We start from the raw sequence: 7,059 nt of genomic DNA, 5'->3' as shown, positions 1-7,059 counted from the left end.
ATGCGCGCTAAAGGCCGCTGCATTTCCATGCTCTATTTTCGCAAGATCCGTTTTTTTTCCCTTACTAGTCGCATTATTTGTTTTAATGCATCGGGTCGATGCTTCTTTGAGAGGGGAGTAATGCCGCGAATATTTGCAGTGTTTATTCGTTTTTCAAATCTGCCGCGACACCACCTTATCGCTTTGTTTGCGACGCAAGACGGGACTAGATTTATCTCGATTGATCGCAGCCAGGCAAAGCTGATTCTACGTTGTTCCGGAATGTTCTAGTAACTTTGCGCCCTTTATCTCGAATGTTCGCTATCAGCTTTAAATTGAGCACGGCCGACAGCGGCGGGCATTCTGTTCGACGACCGCCGAGCACGCTTGTCGCTTCGCCGCCGCCGAGTGATTCAGTCCATTTTGGGTGCAAGTCAGCCAAATAAACAGTTCTTTTAGAAGATCCTTTCGTCCGTCTTCATCGCTGCTTCGACTGCCGTCACCACTACGTGACAATATGCAGGAGTGAGAAACGGAGGAGAGCGCACATGAAAAAGTCACCGGGAAGGACTCGTCAACTTTCGTGCGTGATTTTGGGTTCTCTGCAAGAGTACTGTTAGACTCACGTGTTCACGACAACATATTGTAAGGATTGAGTGAGTTTACGTACTTTGCTCAGAAGGTGTTTCAGAGCCCCTTAAGGTAACGCACCTCCTCCTATATTACCATTTCCCTCAATATTCTTGCACAAAAAAAGAAAAGTGTTTAGTAAACTAAAAGGCAATATAACCAATACTGGCCCTAATGTCCCTTCATTGGTCGTCTCTTCGCTTTGCAGAGCCATGAAAACACACAAACTGACCCACTGTTTTCTTTCACCCACATAAGTTTCAATCATTGATGATGATAGAATTTAATGGCACAAGGGCAGCAGCTTTGGCCAAAGAGTGCCATGGCACAAGGTATCTTCGTCTACTCAAGATGGGATCAGAGACCCATTTCCCAAACATTTCACCCTAAGAAGCCAAGCACTGGGCCAGGGGTAAGCTTAGAAGAACTTCTTGTTGGGCTAGTTGGTGCACTGCTTTGAAGAATCACGTGGCGCATTCAAAAGAGACAAACACAGGATGAGGCCAAGGAGCTCTTTCCGTCTCCTTGGCCTTTTCCTGTGTTTGTCTCTTTTGAATGCGCCACGTGGTTTTTCAAAGCAGGGGTAAACTTGTACCCAATGCATCTCTGGTGGGTAGCCGCTGGCACTGGGGATACAACCCTGCACCCCCCCCCCACATGCGAAGTAGATGCTCAAACCCCTAGGCCACCACTGCAGTAATTTTCAACCCACCCAGAACATTTGCTGCTATACTCAAACCCCAAGAAGCTTATTCTTTGTAGTCACCATAGCAAAACAGGCACCACAGAGGGACTGCCACATAAATGCCAGCCAGCAATGAGAATATCTAGCATACCCATGGATTCATGCTTTCTGGGTGCCATTCTTTTGTCCCAATGAGAGTGCAGCCAATCTGGCTGGCGGTAGAAACTCCGAGAGGTTCCTTGAAGCCAGACACCGCTAAGGCTTTTGTGGTGACACACTAAGCATTGACCCACCCTGCAGTTGTCAATGGAAGTGATAGAAGAGCCTCGAAGGAATGTACAACCACACAACATTGCATAGCAACTCATAAAGACTAAGCTTGGAACTACAACTATTTATATTTGGACCCCATTTCAGTGTTATGCTGTGTTTGGCTGAATTTTATGCCACATAAGCAACTGAGGCTATCAAGCCCCAAACACAAGGTTAAAGGTTTATTTGTTTATTTATCTGACTTTAATGTTTCCATCTATACTTTGTATAAGACATCTTATTCTTTTAAAAACCTAAAAATACAGGACAAACCAACAAGACCTATGACCTAAGAGCAATGCTGCATGGAATGGAACGTGTTCATTGTAAAACACAGCAAAATTGTTTATCATTCGTGTTTCCAGTTTCCTGCAAGAAATAAAACATGGTTTATAGTTAGCTCATCTCTGCATAATTCACACAGGGGCTTGTCTTGTTTTGTCATTATGAAGGTATATGAAAGTGTGTGTGTCCTATACAAAGACGGCAGAGAGTCACTTACTTGAAGCTTTCTTGATGTGTGCAAGACTTTCTTTCGCCTAAAACTGGCTTTACCAAAGTATAGTTTGTTAGTTGCTTAGTTGTTCCAAGCAGACTGCCATTTTTTTTTATTTACAGCGTACTAAGTTCACACATGCTTTAAAAGGATATTTACTTTTTTTTATTTGCTTGCCATGACCTTGAGCAGCGCACAAATCCGCACTTTCGTTGCCTTTTATTCCGACATAACTCGGGATCCAGCAGTTTTATGTTTTGTCCTGGAGCTATGGCTGTTACAATGTTGTGTATGATGTCACCAATCATTGGCGTGACTGCATTTCTGGAGTGAAGAGCTGTAGGTACACTGAGGGAGTCTGTATAAATATACTGTTTATGAGGTTCTCAATTACTATTTTTCTTAAGGGGGGAGGCTACCCTTGAACACCAACTTTTTTGTTTCTTGATATATCTGAATTAAATTTTCAGGGTAGGCTCACAGCATAATCATTTGAAGAACTACCAAGTTTAATGGAGCTGTGGGCACCGGTTCTCAAGTTACAGGAGTATATCAATGTGGTTCACATAGGTCGCTTATTCCAGGACTGGAGAATTTGAAAATAGTATTGGCACAGTGAAATTCATCGTGGTCATTCCTGGATAGGTGCCCCAGGGCAAGACAGAGCCCTTTTTCTAAATTTCCTTGCTGGAAAAGTGTAGCACAGTACTGAATTTAGTGTTGCCAGTTAGAATTTCATTAGGACAATTTTAATTGCTTATGACAAATTTCAGATACAATAACTTGAAAAAGTGGGCTTGTCTTTCCCTCAGAAATTTATTCAGGTACGAAATAAAAAAAACATGGAAATCCGATCAGTCGTTCCCGAAATGCAGTCAGAATGAGCAGCCACACCAGGAAAAAAGTCATTTCTAAACATGGCCCTCGAGAAAGTTTAAAACCTATTCCTAGCTCCAAAATGACCCTGCAGAATAGCTGGTGGTGTCCTTGCGCACTTTTTTTCCTTTGCCACCTCTCATACTTCACCCGATTCCTTTTCTCGGCCTTGTCCATGCGCAGGGCATCTTTTTCTGCAGCTCGCTGGATGGCTAGGTGGCCAGGTGTGAGCCCCACTAACACAGAGATTTCTTTGATGGCCCTTTGACAACCAGCATTATATCTCACCACTGCTTCATGCAAAGCTGTCTGCACAGCAATCAAAGTCGCGTGCTTCTCCTTTGGCATCAGGGACCATAGGACAGAGTGGAAAGACTCGGACGCATTTTGCGTCTTTGCACCCAGGCAGCGTCGCAGAAGAGAAGCCTGCGAGAGGCGCTGGTAAACAGGCAGCATAGCCTCAGCGACGTAGCCTGGAAGGCTGTACTTGTGCTTTGGCTGTGGTGAATCGCTTGCCTCGGCAACCTTATGACGGCACCACGAGTTGGCACCCTCTGGGCAGAAGTCATGGCGAGGCTCCTCTTCAGTTGATGTGACATGGTAGTACGATGCCATCACTGCACGCTGCATTGCAGCCACATCGTTGTAGTTGTTGTTTCTCGGGGCCCAGCCATAATAGTCTGTCAGTTTATCAATGAGAGCCTTTGTCAGCCTGCCCTTCCCTCCCAGTGACTTTTCACTTTTCTGCACAAGGTTCCGCAGTGCCGTGCCCATCCTCTTTTGGACGTGGTTGAGGCACTCTTCTTTAACAATGGGGACTAGTCCGTAGACGTTCTCTTCCACAAGGGCCGAGAAGGTGGCGCTGTTTTCATCAGAAACAAGAATTGTGTAACGCAGGTTGTGCTTTGAGACTGAACAGTTGAAAAGAATCAAAGCTGCTTCTACTTCCATCCGGATTTAGCATCAGTGTTTTTGTGGAAAACATGACGCTCATGCCAGCTTGAGTAATCTGCATCTCCAGGTTTTGGTCCTACTTGACAACCAAGGCACTGGTTAGACAGAACCACAGCATCCATGATTAGGCCTGTATGGTACTCAATCACCGCCCCAACTCCAATGTGGGATGTGTGGCCACGCTTATGCGAAGTTCCATCATATGCTACAGTGATGTCTCTGCAAAAGCTTGGGTCCATCTCCTTGTAGACCTCCTTCACTGCAGCAGCTGATTCGGCGTAGAACTTGTCCATGCACTGGATCTCTCTCCCTGAATGTCTTCTTCAGGTGCTTCTGGAATGTGCTATGATGAAGCCCTCTTTGAGATACATTCATCGTTGCCCAGAAGTCGTTGAGAGCTGTCTGGCCCTTGCCAATCTGCTTCATTGCCATAACAGCTCGTATGTTCACTTCAAAGGCCATTGCTTCATTTTGGCGTTGGGAGTTCCACGAGCTTGCAACCATCCCACAATGTGGGCACATCAGTTCAAGCTTTGTTGCCATTCCAAGCTGGGTGCCTTCTTGAACGGTCAACACGGGCGCAAGGCAATGCTTGCACAAGGTGCTAGAGAGCAGGTCGCTTAGGGTATCCATTTGCACAAGGCAAAATTTCGCACCTTCACTTGTAGCGGTGGCAGATCTGGGATCGGGGGTCATCGCTTCAAACTTCCGTTGTGTCGCTAGCATGGCGCCAAGTCTTTCTTGAACAACAGCACGTTGTGCATCCGCCGCCTCGATCTCCTCGCGCGTCAGGAAATGCGTTTCCAAGTGAACGGCGCGCGACGCGTTGTCACGCTTCGGGGTAGATTCAAGACCGGAGCTGGAGGCCGCAATCGCCGAGATTGAAGAGTTCGGTACACAAGGCGTGCCCGAGGCAACGCTTTCTTCCACCGAAGAAGCTGCTGGTACGTCGCTGAAAGCGGTGACGCAATCACTGTCTGGTAGCGATGTAGCAGAAGCTACGCGGCTGGAAGCATCGACACAGTGGCTGTTGGTGGCACGCTTCGCCGCACGAACCAATTTCATAGCACGCTTCCGCGCACCGAACGCGTGTAGCATCTTTCGCTTTGTTGGACGCATCGTGACTGACCGCGCAACAGTCTGCAGGAAACTGTTCGGACGGCACGGCGAGATATCGTAAAGACGGTGACAACAGCGAACACAAATCTGGCGAAACGTGAAGAGAGCGCACAAACCACAAAGACCGCCAACAACGAGAAAACAGGAAAGAGCAATGGCGGCCAGTGCAGACGATGCCCGGCCGCCACCGAAAGGTTACCGCCTCGTCAGCACGTGCAGCAGCCAATAGCAGCCGCGCGATCCCCCGCGTTTTCGACGAGCGCGCTCTTCGCCCAATCGCAGCCTCGCAATTCAAACGCGGGAAGCTCGAAAGGCGCTTTGAGGGCCCCAATCACAAGCGAGCCACGCTTCCACCATTCTGCTGCCGCGGTCGTCGGAGGAGGCAAAAAAAAAGTGCAAGAATTCACGAACAAAACAAGACCAAGATGGCGGCGCTCGGTTCGCTGGGTGAGGAACGGCATGCGCTCGAAGTTCGGGTATTTTCGGCGCTTTCTCACAGCTCAGCGGCTGCCGCGACTTGTTCAATATTTAATTTGAAGTACTTTCACGACGAATTTGGCGTTGATATTTGCAGAAAGGTAGTTTATGACACAAACTGTCAGAATATTCACTTTTCCAAAAATCGACTTTTTCACGATTTTTCGGTTTTCAAGGGCTGCGTCTCCCCTTAAGGCTATGCGCTGTGACGTTCCTTGTGTGTGCTACGAAGTTCCGCGTTCGACGGCGCGGCGTAGACGGAGACCCAGATGACAGCGGCATCATCAATTACCCAACCATGCTCTTTGAGAGTGACGACCAGAACGAAGGGGTTTAAGCCCAACCGGACCCAATCGGACCCGCCGCCGCCGCCGCGGGGAAACGGGCTTTATCCTCCCCAATTGCCGTGGCGGTTCCAGGGGCGGCCTCGTTTCGGCGGGCCTGGCCCCTCCCGAGCACATCCCAGGACAAGGGACCACTTTCCCGGCCGGTGACCCGCGGGAACTGTCAGCGGGCCAGAGCGCGCCTTACCTTGAGGAGCGAGTGTCAGTTGATGGATGGAGAACGGAGGCCGGTGACCCGCGGGAACTGTCAGCGGGCCAGAGCGCGCCTTACCACAGCCGACGCTATGCGCTGCCTCCAAGACAACCTTCTTTCCCTCGGACTCAACACGTGAGGGGGGCGAGACCATAAGTGCGGTGGTGTGTTTGTGCGCCCAAGTGAAAGCCCTAGCCCCCCTCCTTCCCCTCCGGCGTGGGCGTCCTCACCCTAGGGAGTGTGGGGAGAAGAGGATACAAAAATCGACAAGGAGTACCGAAGAACGGACGCTCGGGACGACATCGTTCGCCAAGGGGGCCTTCAGCGCCGAAGCCCGACGGCGTGCAGCTTCTGCCAGCAACCGTTCGAGCTCAACTCCGGAGCCGCTCCATCGTCCCCATGAAGTCGTCAGCACGTAAGCTCGGACGCCCCAGCCTCTGATGTATAATCTTAATCATGTGTAATTATTGAATATATCTGTTTGTTTAAACTGAGCCATACGGTGTCTCTTTGCCTCTCCGTCCCGTGTGGACCTGCGCATTATGGGCGGTCATCACACTGGTGTCAGAAGTGGGGTCTCAAAAGCAAATGTCCTCTGAATGCTGTGACATTCATGACTTCAAAATTGTAATCAAAAGGGAATCACGGGACTGATTGTGGGACTTTTACCCCCATTTGAGAGGCTTGAGGCACTGGAGGGCTTGAGAAAAAAAAAATGTCCGTATCTGAGGGAGCTCCCACTCCACAGCCGTCGCTCGGAGCAAGCATGCTGGCATTAAGAAGCGTCATTCCGACGTTTACGGGAGATAAGACAGGGGTTCCAATCTGCGATTTCTTTTCCATGCTAGAAGAGATTGGGAAAATGGGGGGATGGTCCGATGCTCAAATGCTGGGAATGGCGAGGTGTAAGATGGCAGGAGCTGCTCATGATTTTGCATGGCGAGACGAAAAAGTAAAATCCACAAAATCATTTGCGGAATTTAAGAAGCTCGCG

At 49.1% G+C, this 7,059-nt stretch overlaps 1 pseudogene; it reads right to left on the bottom strand.

Annotated features, from left to right (window-relative positions):
- Positions 1-3,049: 3,049 nt before the first annotated feature.
- On the bottom strand, positions 3,050-5,126 carry LOC144095617 (uncharacterized; annotated as a pseudogene).
- Positions 5,127-7,059: the final 1,933 nt, after the last annotated feature.

This window comes from Amblyomma americanum, chromosome 6, assembly GCF_052857255.1.
Source record: "Amblyomma americanum isolate KBUSLIRL-KWMA chromosome 6, ASM5285725v1, whole genome shotgun sequence".
Lineage (NCBI taxonomy): Eukaryota > Metazoa > Arthropoda > Arachnida > Ixodida > Ixodidae > Amblyomma > Amblyomma americanum.
Note: the sequence above shows the minus strand (reverse complement) of the source record. Positions and strands in the feature narration are given on the sequence as shown.